This window comes from Anser brachyrhynchus (assembly GCF_964034855.1).
Source record: "Anser brachyrhynchus genome assembly, chromosome: 4".
NCBI lineage: Eukaryota > Metazoa > Chordata > Aves > Anseriformes > Anatidae > Anser > Anser brachyrhynchus.
The window spans coordinates 12,481,283-12,501,163 of record NC_137698.1 but is presented as its reverse complement, the minus strand read 5'-3'; the positions used below and the strand labels follow the sequence as shown (position 1 = coordinate 12,501,163).

The 19,881-nt window shown below is 40.0% G+C and overlaps 1 protein-coding gene across 19 annotated transcripts in view; it reads left to right on the top strand.

Moving 5' to 3' along the window:
• Positions 1-19,881, top strand: part of LOC308195067 (uncharacterized protein) — a 1,623,621-nt gene that overhangs the window by 1,539,462 nt on the left and 64,278 nt on the right. For 16 of the 19 annotated variants that reach the window (XR_013951194.1, XR_013951195.1, XR_013951196.1 and 13 more), the window contains one exon: positions 10,265-10,434. The exons of 1 other annotated variant lie outside the window; for it this stretch is intronic. The gene's annotated coding sequence lies outside the window, so the exon portion shown is untranslated. 2 more of the 19 variants (XR_013951198.1, XR_013951208.1) reach the window with 2 other exon arrangements.

Here is a 19,881-nt window from a genome sequence, read left to right as displayed (position 1 = left end):
CCCTTATTTACTCCTTTGTAAAATAATAATAATAATAATAATAATAATAATAATAATAATAATAATAATAATAAATGGTAGTAGATAATACTATTCTTTACTGAACTGTTTAGTTGAAGATACTTTTCAGTCTTGTGCATGATAGATGCAGATAATCTACAATCCCCTTGTTGCTTTAGTCCTTATTTTTGGTTTTACAGTTCACACAGAGCCCAAGAAAATTACTGAAATAGTCCCTCATGATTCAGGTAATACTGAAACTGCTCGAATGCTGGCATAGATAACTGTCAGACATCGTAGACAGGGATAAGCAGTACCACACATCCCTCTTGATCATTCCAGCTTCCTTTCCAGTTCATTTAACCAAGTGAAAGCATCTGAACTGATCAGCCCAGGTCTCCCAGGGAAGCTAGAATTTGAAGTGTAGTGTAAGTCTTCAGCACAGAAATGACCATCAACAAACAAACAACTCTGCTAACAAAGCAGGAGAGAGGTCACCAGAAATTCAGAGTGCCTGTTAGGCTATGAGCAGTCTGAGTACATGTATTTGGCATTCAGGTGGAAACTCGGCAGCTATATGACTTCCACCTTCTCAGTGCTATCCTGACTTAGGTGCATTCAAATACAGTCAGATAGTGTAGTAGGTGATTTGGGGAAAGGACGTTAGATTTTTTACAGTAGGGATTATTACCAAAATTGGTTTGAATGGTTGGAGTTAAATTAATGGGGCAGTACTGATTTGTCCAAGCTATGAAAATAGTAGCAATTAAGACTTATATGGCATCCCATCTCAAAGTCTCCCCATATGCTTTAACCAAAGAATAAACTTGCTGATAAGTACATACAACACAGGTGATCACTCCAAGCACTTCTGAAAATGCAACTATTTCTGTAGGCCTCGTATTTTACCTTGTTTATCCAAGGAGTAATTTGTTACAATAAATACAGCAGTTCCTATTAATTCTCTTTATCCTTCTTGATTAGAAAAATTATCTAGAGCCAGAGATTTGGGTTGCTATTTTCACTCTACCATTTTTTATTATCCACATCTTATTTTTCTTTAAGATTGGAGTTTGAGATCACAGGTGCCTAACAGCAAGGTTTGGCCTGCTGCATTTTGATATTAAGTAGAAAGATCAGCTGCTTTTTATTGCCTAATCATGCACAAATAAAAAGTAACAGGTAGCTGGTAGGAAGGGAAAGGCGTATTTGTCTTGCTACTTGTCAATCAGCAACATGCCCTGTGGCACAGTCAAGAGAAAGTATTTGATTTAGTCCTGATGTATTGTCCAAAGTATTAAATTATCATCTGTCTGAGGAACAGAAAAGTAAGCACATTTTCTAGGTACAGGGATCCAGCACACCACTGTTTTAATAACCTTGTTGTTACAGGGGCTGGATGGCTTATAGCTTTGGTGTCTAATCTGTGGGATTTTTATCCAGTGCTGCAAAATGTAAGCACTGCTTATATGTAAATGGCTGTAAGGCTTATTTCACTGAAATAAACAGTTTTGTGATCAACTTCAGGAAAAAGGTCTTGGTTTTGCTGATAGATCCACATGAGAAGACATCTATGATCATGCAGGAGATCACAGGAACTGGCAACTACAGTAGTGGGTTTTGTGGGCCTTGATTTTGATCCAGACTATCTGAACATCACCCATGCTGCCCTTCAGACCATCAGGTGTATGTATATGCATTCACTCCTGCTTAAAGCACAGAGGAAGCACCTACTCTTGCAGGCAGCTTGTCAAAGCTGGGCAGCTGCTTCAGTCTGCTCAGAGGTGACCAGCATTAGCAAGGCCTGGGAGGAGGTGAGATGTGAGCAGGCAAAATGCAAAGGAAGAACATAGGAAGGCCATAATAAATTGTTTCACGGGGATCTTGTGTGTGCATTTGTGTTGGTATACAGCAGGGTGCTGGTACGCAGTGGTGTGCAGAAAAACTCATACCTCTGTAGCTTTTAAATCTTCCTGCAGAGGAAAAGAACCTGGGGGTACTGATTGATGCTCGCCTGAACATGAGCCGGCAGTGTGCCCAGGTGGCCAAGAAGGCCAACGGCATCCTGGCTTGTGTCAGGAATAGTGCAGCCAGCAGGAGCAGGGAGGTGATCGTCCCCCTGTACGCTGCTCTGGTGAGGCCGTACCTTGAGCACTGTGTTCAGCTTTGGGCCCCTCACTACAAGAAGGACATCGAGGCCCTGGAGCGTGTCCAGAGAAGGGCTACAAAGCTGGTGAAGGGCCTGGAGCACAAGTCCTGTGAGGAGCAGCTGAGGGAGCTGGGGGTGTTTGGTCTGGAGAAGAGGAGGCTCAGGGGAGAGCTTATTGCTCTCTACAACCACCTGAAGGAAAGTTGTGGGGAGCTGGAGTCGGCCTCTTCTCACAGGTAACTAGTGATAGGACAAGAGGGAATGGCCTCAAGTTGCACCAGGGGAGGTTTAGGTTGGAAATGAGGAGACATTTCTTCTCAGAAAGAGCAGTCAGGCATTGGGACAGGTTGCCCAGGGAGGTGGTGGAGTCACCGTCCCTGGGGATGTTTAAGGAAAGGGTAAAAGTGGTACTTAGGACATGATTTAGTGGGTGATAGTGCTGGTGGGGGGACGGCTGGACCAGATGATCTTGGAGGTCTTTTCCAACCCTAATGATTCTATGCTTCCTAGCCCAGCTGCATGGTTTGGTGCCAGTATGCACATCAGAAGGCCAGGTATTCAATCCCAACACCAAGTCCTTAGCTAAGCTCTTGCAGAGGCTTTTGACAGATTTGTTGTTGTGAAATACGTAGCCTGTTTCCTGCAAAAATATCTTTCTGCCACAGCTAAATACAGTCACAGTGATAATGGTGAGATATGGTTGAAGGTTCTGCAGGAAAAGGCAGATTGTTTTTTGTCCAGATGAAAAATATGTGCATGACACAAATGCCTGATCTACTTCAAAAGTCTCTCAGGAGGAATAATTCTGCTGCATAGAAAGCTGACATGGCTCCACCTGCTGGTTTCAGGCCAGGAATGACATTGCTCATTTTTCTGGGCAAAATTCTGAAACATGCAATTGTTTTGCAAACAAAACCTGAAATAACTGAACAACAACAACAATAACAAAAAGCAAGCAAGCAAACAAGAAAGAAACAACCACCGTAAACAGAAAAAAATCCACTCAGGTCTTCCTTGAAACTAAATAATGAAAAGTTAACTAAGAAGAGAAAATTATTGATGTCCTGCCAGTTATGGATTGTGGAAGAAAATTGTATTATAACAGAAAGAATGAAGTATTTTGAATAAGCAACTGGTGTTTTATAGATCCAGGATTAAATTTAAATAAACTGTGGACATACAAGAATGCTGTTAATTGGGGTGAGATAGCAGGCTTTCCAGCCATGAAGTGGTACTAAAATGAAAAAAGAAAAAAAAAAAAAAAAAGAAGAAGAAAAAGACATGTCTTTTTCCTGAGACAGAACTAAATGAAATTCTTCAGCAGGCATTACTTAACCTCAGGGATGTAAGGAAGAAATGTAAGGGTAATTTATCTCTGAATGAATTCCTGTTTTGAAAGGCCTGGTTATCTGTAGTCAAAATTCCTTGTTGAAGATTCAGTGATGGAGTATTCTGGCTTTTGGATGCCTAAGTTAAACACATCCATTCTTGATTAGGATGTGAAGGCAACTTGTCTCTAGAACCTTATTACAATTTCTAGGACTTGTGAAAATGCTGATTGTGGTGATTGCTATCCAAATGCTTTTCAATTTGCTAATAAAATTGTGATAAGTTTCCACTAACACTGTTGCCATCTGTTCAATATTGCGGTTGGAGGGATGATTCTGGGAGCTGTACTTCTTGTTTCATTGTAACTCAGACATTTCTTTCAACAACTGACAAAGTTCAAACAATGTGTTTTTCATCTTCTTTCCCAGCTTCTGTGCGAAAAAGGAGAACGACCAGTTCCTTGATTCAGGTTGCTGGTCTGTCACAGGTTCCTGTGGGATTTTATTGAGGAATCAGGGACTCCATATTCTCTGCTAGTGATGACCTGTGTTTGCTTTGCAAGGAAATTTTTGGGAAGCATTACCTGTGGCTGTGTGTCTCTGTGCATGGCTGAAGCAGATACCACTAATAGCACATACTATAAAAACTATAGCAAGGCCAATAGCAGCAACAGCATACATCAATTCCTTATGTAACAACAAAGTGTCTTTGGGCTGTAACTGCAGCAAAAAGGAGCAGCTGTGCAGAAATGGGCACTTCTCATTTGGCTAGCTCTGATTATGACCTTGCTGATGATAATAACTGGAGGACAGACTTCTTCTTTCTAAATGATCCCTTCCTTTAATTTTTGCTTTTAGACCTACAGGTGCTGTAAATTCATTTGTGCATATATATGCCTAACATGAGGCCCAACTACATCATCGGTTCCGTTTACATTTTATTTGGAGTAATTAATTGAGAATAATCCTTGTAAATGCATGGGAGTAGAGACTACCCAACTTTATTTATTGTTGAAAGGCCTGTGGTAGCACCTAACAGTGATGGTTCCATTATTTTATCAGGAAGTCCGATGTACTGCGCTGCAGAGAAAGAAATAAATTTACTGGGTAACTGTAAGGCCTCTCACTCACACTCTTATCCCTGTTGCCTGGGTCATGTGTTTTTGAGCTTAATAAATCTGCTTTGACTGCATTATTGTACAGCCCTCCAGTTGACTGGGAGTGCATCTGCCTTGAGGGAATTTAAATAAAGCGTTGCTATATGGCACTAGTGATTTTGAAGGACACTGTTTCACAGGTCCCTAACAACACAAATAAAAGCTTGAGTCTGCTATAAATGATCTGTGCACAGATCTCACTCTAGTACTAGAAAACTCCACGGCTCAGAGATCCACCACCCACCTTCCCAGCTGTGGCGCACATGTGCTGTGATTCTGTGAATAAAATTAAACTTGATACAAAGTTTTTGACCCGATGACTTAGGTGTAGACCTCTCTCTGTTTCAAAAGAACGTTGTTGAATGTGTGGACATTGTTGAATATGTGGGCGTTTCAAAAGAACATTGTTGAATATGGTGGAATTATTATTTGATGTTCATTTACAAACTGGTTCTTATTTCTTTCCTTACTTGCCCTTTGCTTCCATCCCCCACTCTGGAGAGATTCAAAAGTTTGGCTAGCTGTAGTACAATCCCACTAGACATTTCTTCAATGCTGTGACTGCTTTTATGTAGAAACAAGCTCTGACTACTGACAAATGTTCATGTGCGAGCTTGGAGAAACTTGCCATCGTTCTAGTAATAACATGACCCTTTATTTAAATGTTTCTTTCATAGTACAGGTGACAATGACAGGTGCCAAAGTAAATACTTTGTATGAAGCATAACAATATATACTTGAGGTCCAAAGGGTTATGAAATAAGTTGATATCACAGATCTGCCCGAAGGGTTGTGACTGCATGCAATGCCACCCCTTAAGAAAAATAAATAAATAAAGAGATAAAAACAAGGTGTGAAGTGCATAGAAATTAATTGAGAACATAGCAAACCTAACCAATTTTTTAATAAAGTTCATTGACCTCAATATGGAGTTAGTATGATGTATTCAAGTTATTGATTTCATGCTTTCACAGCAGTTCATAATGTGAAACAACTGCTCTGCTGGGTCACACAGTGGTACAGTACTACACCTCTCACTCCTTTCTTCCATTCACTTCGTCCAGGAGGCTTGTCACTTGGGCAGTGTTTACATGTACAACATCTATAGCATGCTGTCTTCTATACCTGTGATTTAGCAGGGTGACTGGCAGCAATCTTGAATTCAAGCTGTGTGACTAACAGCTTTACTTCACAATGCGATGCTTGATCTGATTTCTTTTGTAGCTGTGTCCTTGAGCTTGTATTTTCCCCTTTTTAATTTCCCTTCCCGTAAAACAACTTTTACACCTGCTGTCTGGGCATAACAGAAGCGTGTGAATTCCCCCTTTTCCTTCGAGGAGAGGGAGTGAGAGAGTTGTTGTGATGGAGCTCAGCTGTCAGCTGGTTAAAACCACCACACCGGTCAGTTATCACATCCTAAATAACAATAATTGTGTGTGTGTAAGCAATGAGCATGTATGTTGGGTAAGCATTGAATAAGGCTGAAATGAATTTAATACACTTCTAAAGTAAACAAGAGGCAGCAAAGTGCTCTTCTTATTATTGTAGCTTCAAAACTGGTGTCTGTTTGGTCTGATGAAGCATGTAAGTCTCCATACATACACAAAAAAAGGATAATTAAGCATAATTGCAGTTGATACAGAGTGTATGGTGAGAGGTGGGGGATAAACAGCTTGTGAATCAATAAACTGTGAAGCTGCGGGCTGAGTTATTTATTGATTTATGACCCATTTAGCTTCAAGTTTACTATATATCCAATGCAATTATGCCTTCTGGATTATACTTCATTTAAGGGGGAGGGAAAGTGTATCGTTTCAGCTGAGGAATCATTCTGTCTGCATTAATAATACATTTCAGTGGTAAATACTGCTGTGTTGCCAGACACATTCTGGTAGTAAGTGACATTCAGAATCTAATGTGCTGTCTGCTTGACTTCTGCATAAAAAACCCTAACAAGTCATACCACAAAAGAATTACTTATGGAACTTATCAGAATCCATCAAATCCTTTTACCGAGGTTGGCCTGCACTGATATAAAACATCATAGAATGATATTATACCAACATCAACCATGTATCCTGTGAGAGTTAGTAGCCTTTTCAATGTGTGAGCAATACAAAAGTCAGGACGTCAATTCCGATGAACACCAGACGAGTATGTGGCAAGCATCCTGCTTGCTGGGCCGTGTCTGAAGCGGAGGTGCTCATCTAAAGCACAGGGAAAACTTCCAACCAGCTCCAGTGAGCAGCAAATGTTTTGTTTTTCTTCTTTTCTCCGTTTTTTCCCCTCAAATCCCATATATGCATAAAATCACCGATTCTCATGCAGGCCATCGATTTCAGTGAATATGTTGCCTTGAAGCAATAAAAAATGTATCCCCCTTCCTTCACAATCCTAAGACTTCATCTGTGTCATCTGTAACACTTCATGTAAATTCGTGACCTCCATCTGTGGCTCTCAACCATACCGTTTCCTTTATTAGTAGCCTGAACCTACCAGTAGTCAAGAGTTTCCTTGCAAAGTGCTGAAAGCCACACACGTCTTTGTTGTAATTGCCTTCTCCCAAACCTGTAAAGTCTCCAAGATACTCAAAAGAATGACATACTCTTTATAGCAGATCAAAACATGAACACTGTCCATTGAAAATCCTGTCAGCATCACCAAAATATCTATTCAGTGGCGATACAGAAATTTACAGATGTTATCAGTTCAGCTTGTTTTCCAGTTGCTCTCTTGGATTTGCTCATTGAGAAGCTTCTGTTAAGTCTTCTTAATAGCAGAGACTTCATTGTCTTTAATTTCAAATTCAAAAAGATTATTTGAACACTATGAATCCATAATTAGAAATCACTTGTGTCTGGCTCCTGGGAACATCAAGTCACAGGAATGGAAAGTCCCTAGGACTTGACTCCCAAGTGTGAACATCAACTAGCCCCATTTTGTTCATCTTTTTGTCAAACTACAGACCCATTTCTGTTTCCAACAGGCAGGGGAGCAATAGTATTTGTGTAGAACATAATTGCACAACATCTGTTGTTTTAAATCAAGAAGCTGCTATTTCAAAGCACGTGGAATACCCAACTACCTAGTCTTTGTAGAAATGGAAAGGCAAGGGTGGTGACTTAGTTTACTGCTATCTGTAGGGTCTGATGTTGGCATGTGAGTTGAAGTTGGGACCTACGTTGGATGCACTTGGTCAGAGCTTAAAATGTCTTTAAAAGTAACTGCCTCTGAGATACAGGGAGTATCTTTTAAAGCTCATCTGGTGATATCCAAGATGAGCTTGGTACAGTGAAAATGGTAGGTGGGATACCGGGGGGGGGGGGGGGGGGGACAAAAAAAAGAAAAAAAACAGCTTATTATTGTTACTAATTTGTAAAGTTACATTATTTTCTGGTGTTGGAATGACTGTGTTGGGGAAGAGGAGGGCATAGGAATACAATAGTCAGTCTTTAAAACAAGAACAACAAAAGAAGGCAGGAGATGTACCAGCATTTTGCTAGTTTCTTTCCTTCTGTTATCATAGTCAACGAGTACATCTAAAAATGCTCCGGATATAGTTGCTGGCATGTTATAATGGGGAATTACAAGGTTTTAGTTAAATGCAGAAAACTATTCTTCTACTTTTCACTGAGTAATGTCACTGATACTACCCTACAGGCATCAGGAAGGTGCTTTTTTCTCAAACATTTGGACCATATTGAGGGATGGGATGGAGAGGAAGACATTTAAGATGGATCGCTTCACTCCTGCACCTAAGTCATGTTATATATGTCACTGGGCTCCAAGCAGGGAAGTCAGTTGGTGAGACTGGATCTGTCTAGTTTTTTTATGAATCAGGCAAAGGGTATTTATCCTTGGGGCTGCAGAGGAAGACACAAAACATGTTGATCTTTGACAAGGGGCATCTGAGGCTGCCTGTGTTAACACGAAATCTGTGCCACTGAAGCCAGGTGCTCTCCAGTGTTGCCTTGCTGCTTTAGCAAAGTGTCTAGTCCTGATTCAGGTTCTCATTTAAAATTTCATTTTGAGAAGATATAGAGTCAGAGCTGTTAGTGGCACACCCACAGACCTATAAAGAGTTTGTAAATTATTTCTGTTTTATTTTTCTTTTGTTTTTCCTATGTGCAGGGCAGAGGAGTCGTTACTGCCTGAATTATGATATGCTGACAACAGACTATTACCCTGCATTTTACACATGACATATTATTCTAAGTTTAGTGGTGCTATTATGGTTAAATTATTTAGTTCTATGCCTGAAGTCAACAACATCTCCTCATTGCCATTAAAAAATGGGGTCTAACCCAAAAATAGCTTCATGGTGCCACAAATAAATAACATGCTGCAAGTTTTTCATGTCTGCAGAGACAGTAGTCTGAGAGTAGAAGATTTGTACGGGGGACAGAGGGAAGCTGAAACGTATGGAGCAGAGAATCAATTTAATTGGGCTTATTTACAGTTAGTATTTGCAGAAAATAATGCGTTTTGAGTGTTCCTTTGGATAGCATGAACCAAGGTGCCAACTATAACATTAGTTTATGTATTTTTTTTCTTCTTTTGATCAATGTTTAGGGAGATACAGTATGACTGTGCTATGGCTAAACCTGAAGGATCATGCAGTTCTATGGTTTATATCAACAGAAGTACATGTAGCAGTGAAGTGATGATCAACAGCAGCATTTCAAACGCACCAAAATTTGTCTGAAATGTACTTTTCCCTGTGGATAAGATCACAGTATCACGGAATGGTTGAGGTTGGAAGGGACCTCCAGAGATCATCTAGTCCAACCCCACTGATCAATCAGGACCACCTAGAGCACATTGCGCAGGATGGCATCCAGGCGGGCCTTGAATATCTCCGGAGGAGACTCCACAGCTTCCCTGGGCAGCCTGTGCCAGTGCTATGTCACCCAAACCATAAAGAAGGTTTTCTTCATATGGCAATGAAACCTCCTGTGGTTCAGTTTATACCTTTCTGCCCTCATCCTATCACTGGCCACCACTGAGAAGAGTTTGGTCCCATCCTCTTTACATTATCCCCTCAGGTATTTGTAGAGGTTGATAAGATCCCCTCTTAATCTCCTCTTCTAGGCTAACCAGGCCCAGCTCACTTAGTCCTTCCTCATAAGACAGATGCTCCAATCCCTTAATCATCTTTGTGGCTCTACTCTGGACCCTCTCTAGAAGATCTATGTCACTCTTGTACTGGGGAGATCCCAGATGCAAAATCCTAAGTCAAGCAGGCAGTTGAAAATGAAATCCCTCAAGGGAAAATGAGGAACCACAGTGGAGTCCAGGAACAGCATGATAAGGAATCTGAGTCTGACTACAAGTCAATCACTTTAGCTAATAAATATGGAGCATCATCATTCTTCTGTTGTCTATGATTCAAAGAAAAGCAGTCACAGTATGGTTCCTCTGTTACCTGTAGAGTGTGGTGAAGCCTGACACTGCCTCTCTTCCCTGTTGTTTATGCGATAAAGGCACTGGGACAATCAGGCCTTCCCCCAACCCCTTCCTGGGCCCCTGTGGCATGAATAAACGAAGTGAAACGTAAACATAAGTGGAAAAGACCTGAATCTTGGAAAATTACTGACTAAAAGTAAGTTATTTCGTGTTCCTATAAATAGTGATCCCAAGCAAGAAGTTTTCGAGCTCTTCAGAGACTTCAGTGAGCTGCATCCTCGATCTCCCCCTGAGCTGGGATTCCTGTCAGGGTACTCCTGAGTGGAAGTACATCTCAGAGCCGACTCCTCAAGGAACAAACTTATCTACTGATAAACGCTGTCGAGGGAATAGGGTAAGTAATTCACTCTAAGGGGGGACTTTGGAAGTGGGAAGCTGAATTTAGAACACACGCACACACAGGACCCTGCAGTAAGTCTCAGGTGAACTTTGACATTCTCGAACCTTTAAGCCCCTATTTCTATTGTAGCAAGTTCTTAAGATCATTCTGTTAATTGACTAGTACTTAAATGCTGAATCAGTGCTGTTAGAAATCATAACCTAATCTTGTTATTTACTATAAAAGTATATAAAAATCTTTAATTACTACTACATTAGAGTTGTGTAAGATCTAACTCCACCACATGTCCCTAATGAATCTCAATATGGTCAAGAAAGTCAGGCTTGTAGATATTTAGGCACAACTACTATAGATATTTAGATATAGATATTTACATACTACTGTAGATATTTAGGCACTACTACCTTGTGCCTCTTCTGTGATCCTGGCCAGCCTAGGCTGTGATCTTCTGATGTGTATACAGTTGATCTGGTATATTGCTTTTCCAGGATCAGAACTGAAAAGGAAGTTGTCTGAGAAATTAGATGTGCGGTATTAATATCTTGCTTTTTATAGTGTAGTGGTATGAGAGCGTTATTACTTTAATCATGTAAAATTATTTGAGGACAATACCAATGTTTTCAAAAAATCATGTAGGCATATATATGATTGCCTGATCAATAGTTTCTGAGAACCCTAACTGCAACTTTCTAACCCCAATTTTATACAATTAAGGAAAACGTTCTTATCCTTTTACTCATGTTTTGATGGTGATGAATAATGATGATGCTTTATGAGTAATCCCTCTGAATTTGGTTGCTCTTTTATCACTAAAGGAAATGTATGTATTCTGTAGTATTTCTGAGTTAAGTTGAAAGAAGAGAGACCCTTAAACCAATTTGCATGAACTTACTGTCTGAAGAGGTTGAATGCCTTTAACCTTCCATGCACAAAGCCTTTGTCCAAAACACTAATTAGGTGATGAAGTAAAATACTGTTGACAAACAAAACTGAAATCAGCTTGATTAAAATAGCCTCCTCGATGCTTCTTTCCCTTACACAGTTGTTCTGAGATTGTCATTTCACGCACATCCCAGTCAGCATACATCATGGTGTGTACGTAGCCCAAATTTCTGGAAAAAGCTGTAAAAAGGAAAGGGAAAGCATCTTTCACTGCTTCTTTATCTATCAAGAGAAAACAAAAACAAAAGCAAAAAGCAGAAAGGCACAAGCTTATTCTGCTCCCTCCTTCTCCCCCATTTTGGAAGTCACCTTGAAGAGATCAAAGTTGCAAACAACAGCACACATACTGATGTTGTGTTTTTACGGAGACATTTTTACAGAGACAAGAGGGTGCTGTACTGCTCCATGACAGAAACCAAAACTAGCTCTGCAATGGCATGTAAGTCACCATCCATAAATTCAAGAGACCCAAAATTCCTAGTTGTAACATTAGTAAAATTGGAGAAGAGGCAATCCCTAATAAACATACAACAGCCAGCCAGCTAACCTCCACTATACAGCTGGGCATTTAATAGGATGAAAAGACAAAAGGACAACAAATCGAAACCTCTACACACAAGTAAGTATGAAGGGCTAGAATGCGTTCCTCAACACAGCACAGTTAAAGGCTCTAATCAGGGAATATTAATAAAAGTTACGGTAGTTGAGTTAGCCTCATCCAGTTCTCAGACATGAGAAAAAAGAATGAAAGGGTTTTGATTTCTGAAACAGACCAAGGAGTCCATGGGAAGGATCTAGAATAAAATAATAAAATAAAATAAAATAAAATAAAATAAAATAAAATAAAATAAAATAAAATAAAATAAAATAAAATAAAGACCATAGTTACCAATTCTTTTTATATGAAATCTGCCTTTTTCCAAGTCTGGTGTCCTCCTTCTCTGCTCAGATTTCTGACCTTCATCACTTTGCAGTCACTCTTCTCAAAATTGTTTCCTCTTTTTAGGTTCTCACCTATCCCACAGGTCACCCCACAAAATAAACTATTCTAGGAACCCACGGATTGAAAACCACTGCTCTGCAACCTGCTGTATTATTTTCCTAGCAGTTGTCTCCAGACTTGGTGATATATGTAGTCTTTCTGTTAATGCACTTAAAGAAGTCTCCTGAATAGCAGGCTGAAGGGGGCTGCATACAAACTATAAGCTTTCACAGGAAAAAAAAAATGGACAACAACAAAAAACAGCAAAGCACTGAAGCACTCAGGGCCAAGCAGCTCTCTTACCACTGGGAAGCTTTGTCCGTGTGTGTTTGTGAGGATACCACACCTTCTAAATCCAGTGTCATGTGAAGGAGTCCCCTGCCTCAGGACTAATTGCTGAAAGCATAACAGGGGTAAACGAAAAATGGGAATTGGTTCTTAGCATGGTAATCTGAGAATCAAGAACTGGGCTACCAGTATATTTCACCTGGTCATTTTACATTATATGTTAGTGATGAGGGGTTAATAATTTGGCAGGTGCATGAACAAGGGAGGCAAATTGCTTCCATTTGCTGGGGGTAAACCAACTAAAACTCAACTAAGGGAGACACTAACGGGCCCTGAGAAGTATGAATGACAAAATTGAATGACAAAATTGTGTGAAAGGAGAACCAAACAAGGACAGGGCGTGGGCTGTAAAGAAAAGAAAGAAAAAGGAAAAGGGACTTGAATGACATTGGCAACTAAGATAAAAGAAAGGCCATGAAAAGCAAAGCTGTCAGATTAGGCTGACACTTTTCCATCATAAAGATGCCGTATTAAAAAGTCACTTTAGGAAGTACTTCCTCTACCTTCCTCTGGCACCTCTGCTGCAACAGCTATGTATTTTCCCCTGCATTTGCCACCCTTCGGCTCCTGTGATGTGGCTCTGTGTGGAGATGTGATGAATACAAGGTTGCTGAGTTGCTCAGTTTTTTGTGGTTGTTTCGGTTTTGCTTTTGCTTGAGGACCTGGAAAGAATCACAATTCACGTGACAAACTTATTCTTAAATGCAGCTTCTGAAAAAAAGAGGAAAAAAAAAGCCCACAGTTTGGTCTTCAAAGCTATTGGATGGTTGAGGAAAAACAAAAGCAAACAACCAACAACAAAAACATACTGTGAGATTTACTTTGGAAAATCAAAGCTCCAATCTGATGTGCTTGGCAGCAGCATCCTCAATTAACAAACAAACCCCCTGTGTTACCAGCCATGTAGTTGGAGTGACAGCGTGAACAGTAAAACCACGTTCCCTCACAAGTGTGCTCTAAAGGTGGATTACAGAATATTCATTGTGTGCACCCATCCAATTCGGCAGTGATGTTGAACGTTGCAAAATTAGAAATTCTGTCCTGAGGGGAGGATTTGGAAGCTGTGCCGTAAATAAGAACCAGTGTGTACCGGGTAAATAAGAATCAGGCCACACCTGGAATGAAAAAGAAATCATGAAGAGCTCTCCATTCAGTAAGTGAAACAGAGATTCAGGGGGAGCCAAATGTTATAACACCATATTATTAGGTAGTGTCATAAAACTTGTGCAAATTAAGATATTACAGATAACTGTTAATTCAGGAATTTGCAAACTTTTAAGTGCTGAGCTGTACAATGGAACGTCCCTTTAATGGAAAATCATGTCTACAATGCAGTATTGTACAGCATTCAATACCCCATGTATAAAACTGAGGGAGGCTCAGCCTTGTAGTTAATATCTGCTTGGGGGAAATTTACTGGTTTACAAAAAGAAAGTGCTCCAGTTACTAATCACAGCCATGAACTGAGCTCTTCCCAGAAAATATGCTGAATTATCATGGCTGCAGCTAGGAGGAAAAAAGGTGACAATTTTTGAGAAAGTCATCAGGAGAAGCCACTAAAACACTTGGCTGAAGGATATGCTATGCAATGGGAAGGGGTTTTGTTCTAAAGGACTTGTTACCTGGAGGTCACTTTCAGAGTCTTTTTCACCTCTTTCAATAGAGGTCTTGATTTAAAAATAAAAGAGGGAGAGAACAGTATGTCATTCTTTTTCTCAGACATGCCTCAGACATGCAGAGGGAGGTTCTGAGTGGTTTCCTAAGTACGTTGCTTGTACAATCATTTGATTTGACAACAGGCACGCTGTTCTTTTTTTGTAGTTTAGTTTAAATTCCACATTGTTTCAGAGGCATTTAAAACTGTTCGGTCTCTGTTTTGCTTCAAAATTACCTGTACATAATCAGAAAAAAGTGTTTTTATTGTTTATAAAAAATTCAAGGCAGTGATATGCCATCAGGAATCATGGAGATCCACCAAAAATTATTTCTTGCTGATAACCAGAGAAGCACTTGGAGATCCACTTCAGCTACAGATGACATTTTACTCTCTTGAATTAGTGAAGCTGAAGAAATATTTTTCAGTTCCAATGAGGGATGCTGAAAGATAGAAGAAAGGTGTGGAGAAAGTTTTTCAATGCTTGTGGGAACTGTTTATTTCTGGTACTTTCGCAAATCTATCTTTCCTTTCTTCGGGTGACCAGGAAACCTCAGCATTTGATAAAGCAGCATCTCTGGCAGCCACAATAAACTGTAAAGATTTAAAACTCAGCAGAGATGTTTCTTCAGGAAACTGTGGAGTCATAAAACCTTGTCTCCACTTCTCAAGGTGGGAGTAACAGACATTGGTTCTTACTCATAAAGAAAGCCGTAAAGTAGGTGATTCTTTCAGATGCACTCTTTCTCCTGGCAGAGATTTGCTAAGATATTCAAATTAAGTGCATCCCCAAGACAGAATAATGGTTAAATATTGCCTCGGCTTGCTGTAGTTCCTCAACAGGGACAGAGAGTTGAAGCACCCAATTTAAATCTGATGATCTTTAATGTTTTCCCAGTATTTTCTGACTTGATCAAGGGCTGCTATGGAACTTTGTAATGGGGAGAAGAACAGGGGAAGCACTGACATAGTAAAAACAAACAAAAAAAACAACCTCTTAATCTAGATTTGTATCCTTTTATGGGACAGTGGAGAAGTATACTGGCTGGGGCTGGAATTTTAGAGAGATTTCAGTGCCAAAAGATGCAGAAAAAGATAATAATAATGAAATTTTCAGGGAAACAGTTTTCCAACTGTAACTTTTTGCTCTCAGCATCCACTGAAATCCCCATTAGGAGCCAATCTGCATGTTTAAGTGCCCAGCTGCCTTAAATATCTAGTTTTTGGTGCCTAAACACAGAATAGCTATTCTCTGTCTCCTTAAAGTAACCTGGTAAAGGAGAATGCATCCAGTATCCACGTGTCCTCCCCAGACCATCAAGATTTCTTGAACTCCAATAAATTTTAGGAGAGTGAGAGAGGATTAATAATGCTGGGGAAAGGGAACTATGTAAATACCTATTAATCTCTCAAGTGTATGACGGTTTTGGCATTTGCCTTTGCTTTGGCATTAGATCAAATTTGGTTTTGAGAATCTGGCCTTCTGACGCCCTCAAATGGCAAGAAGACTTTGAGATGCACCTGTGTGCTTGATATGACTTTCCAGATGAAAACATGAATTCTGACAAAGTGACAGGTGATGCCCACCACTGGACTAGAAAGAGCTTTTATCCATGAAGCGACCAACTCAGTCATATCCTCAAATTGGAAAAATCCAAATTTCCATGCAACCGTATGTGCTTATTCAAAAGCGGAGAATGATTCAAAATTGTTGAATTTTTTTATTTCAGACAAATTAGTTATGTATAAATAACTGGATGCAGACCATAGGTAAATACTAGTGGCTGAGGATATCTGATGGCACCTAACTCTTTTGCTGCTTTCATAGAATACAGGTGCACTAAAATATGTATATATTCATATGCACCTTCTGATATTTATATGTCATTTTCATAGACTATAAATTTATCGTGGCTGGGACATTGATGATGACAGCTGTCAGGCAATTTGGGGGAAAATCAAGCAGCTCTTAATTTCCTGTTATTTTCATGTTATAATAGTAGTTAGAACCTAAACAATAGACAATCCTGAAATAGAAATGCAGACTAGAAATAAATCTAATTTAACCCAAGTTTAACATAATTATAATATATGCTAGCATCAGGTAAGAAATACTATAGAAGGATCAGTGTTAATTGGAAATGAGATCCAAGCAAACAGAAAAAGAGAAATACCTGTACAGATTTTATATCCTCACCATAAGTGTTTTATTTTGTATTTGATGGGTCATAAGGTATTTGATATTTTATTGTGGTTCTGATTTATTGCATTCACTCTACAAGCACTTGCTTGAGCATTTATGAAGTACATTTCTCTGAAGTAGAGCCTTTTTATGTTTTTGTGGAAACATGTTTTTTCTGTGTTCATAGCTTTCAAGAGTTGTGGGTGCCTAGAGATCCTGTTGCCTTAGGCCAGTGTGTAGCTCAAAAATTCTGAAAACCAGCTATAAAATGTAGCAGTTCAGGTGGGATTGTATACTGGTTTTATGCTAATGTTCCTCTGCCAAACTCAGTAGAGCTTCTAACTTTCACCAGCGTTTACTGGAATGTGCTCAGTGCAGGCATCAGCTGAATATTTCATCATTCAACTATTGCAGGCAGAATATAACTCCCCCCTCCACCACCACCACCCCAAAAAAAACCATACAAACAATACAAAATAATACCAATAACAATATAATAACAATACAATATAATAACAATACAAAATAATACAAAACAAAATACAAAATAATACAAACCATACAAACCAAACAAGGACACAAACAAAAAACAATACTTCAGACTATATAATAAAAGCAAAATATTCTTCAGCAAGGCAATACATTTTAATTTTGCACACTGCATGTATGATGTACCCAAGATGTATATAAGCACCTGTCATAAAGAGAATTATTCCATTCAATTAGTGGTACCAGCTTAAAATTTTTGGTGTGCACAGCACACTCCCTACATATCTGCTTGCAGGAAATAGTGAGACATAGACTTTGTGTCGTATGCCACTGTCTACCAAAAAATGTCAGCATGTCAGCTAGTGTTCTTGTCCATGAACCGATAAGGAAGTTACAGTCTTATATTCACTACGTGGGGTCTGTCATTGAGCAATAAGGCAGAATATAGTGGAAAGATGAGAAGTTGCTCCTTATGCCCTCTGCCAAAGCCTACTTTATTTTCTGAGTAGCACTGTCAGTCAGCATCTCTGGAATCCTTCTATCAGGGTCCATAGCACCCCACTGACATTCAAGGAAAAATGATAGCAGAAGTGATGTGGAGAGTGGGATTCCAAGAAGAAGCATGGCCTTCAGTTTGGTTACTTGCTTGCTTTGCTTTTAAGGTTGTTTTATTTTGCTTCGCTTTGCTTTGTTTTGTTTTAAATTTGTTTTGAAGTTAGTGATTCCTGTAAAACTTGTTGGGAGTTACTTGCACACCCTTTCATATATGACACTCGTACAACTGGACAGTAAGGTGATTAAACTGCAAATATAAGGACTTAGTAAAGTGGATGTGGCTGGTCCTTCAGAGCAGAAGAAAAAGCAAAGTAAAATTATCCTGTTCACCCTTAAATCAATTTGACACTCACTTCTGCTTTGTAAGGACTGACTTACAACGTGCATTTTTATGCTGTCTGAAGCTGTTGCATTTTGCCTCGTACCCAGTCACAGTCTGGTTCTCCTAGACTTATCTTACAATAGCTTGTTTCAATCATTCCCTTAATCTCACAGCCACCCTAAGTGTTTCTTATATTTTTAAAAATGTTTTCAATACATGGGGACTAATGTTCCATGTATGGGACAATGGGCCTCATCTTCATGCCTTGTCTTTCATCTCCAGATGCTTGGTTTCTTATTTTTACCTCCCTTAGCATCTTCCATGGGGGTCTGTGCCATATTATCTCAGTTCCTCTGGTTACACGTCACTTCTCAGCTTCAACAATCTGCTGCTGCAACACAGAGTCTTCTGGCCTCTGAAGTACCATACGTTTGCAAGGCTATCCTCATGCACATATCCATGACAAAACTGGTGGATTACCGGGAGATTAACTTAGACCTTCATCTGATGCCACTGGCTCAAAATTTGGCAACTTGTATTTCCAGTCTTGTAGTCCCTTTACAGAGATGGTTGCAGTGAAATGGCTGCACTGGACAAGGTGGTTGCTGGGCTTTTAGGCATCTGGTCACCACAGCTGACACTTGGCAATCCCCTCACATTCAGTCTGATGACTACCAGGTTTATGGTGCTGGAGAAAACATCCTGTTGTGGCAGTGTACCCCCCCGTCCCCTCCTTCCCCCCAACCTGACCTTTCAGCAGCTGTGGTGAATGCACCTGATCGTGGCAGCCCAACCAGGCTTGAGGTGGATTCAGGGGAGACAGTTCCAAGGGCTAACACAGCATGCATGCTATATATTGACTAGTAGTCAATCGTTTTACCCCACAAATAAGGGACAGGCTGTTGAGCTCTCCTGTACTGAAGTGGGCTGCATGCCGGGATCTTCCTCTTGAGCAGGGATGCCTCTCAAGGTTACTCCTCCAGGTGGAGGGAGTCATTGCCTGCAACAGATAGTCAGTAAGTGACTAAAAGGTAGCTTGTTAAAATTCTGCAAGTAATTTTCTAACCGTGCTGAAACTTTGTTGTCATGCCATCCTGTGCAATGTGCTCTAGGTGATCCTGCTCGGCAGGGGGGTTAGACCAGATGGTCTTCAGAGGTCCCTTCCAACCCCGGCCATTCTGTGATTCTGTAAGTGATATATAGGATAGATTGTGAATATAATCCTTCACACATAAAACATAAAGTATGGAGTTGGGATTGGATCTGGCTGTATCTAGACTCCTCAGAGTTTGGACAGAAAAAAGAGACTCCGTTCTGAACCTTGTGACTTAACGTGAGCATTTCCTATACACTTGTGGTCTGATCCTGTCCTCTGTGTGGTAAATTATCCAGCGACCTTGCCATCCCAAATCTTGTTAATGTCTCCTTTACTGTTAGAACTTTGTTAAATTGCTGTCTTCATTCACGATTAAGTCCTGCTAAATCAATATTTTCATCAATAAATATATTCTGCTTCCCTCTTACAAGTAAAGTGCATAGTTCTTTACACGACACTGGTAACACTCTTCACCCTAGAGGCTTTGTGCTTTATTTAACTATCAACAAAAATGTTAAGATGGCCTGCTTCCCCTGCTGTTACCATGCAGGCTGACCCTGGCCTATCTGTTGGGCTGCAGCTCGGACTGTCACACACTCACCTTAGGCTTTCCTTCCAAATTTTAAGAATCTGTTTGCTCTAGGGCCACAGTACTGTCCTGCCATCACAGCACTTGTTCCCAATCCCCCAAATTCCCTCTTATCTTGAATTCTTCTCCATGAAACTCACTCTGTGGTATGTTCTAAGAGCCCAAGTCCAGTATGAGGCCAAGTAAGAGAGTTTCCAGTCACTCCTTTGATTCTGTATCTTTCTGTTGTTAAATAAAGGAAATTTTTAATTTTAGCACTAAAATGAGCTCTAGTAATTGCAT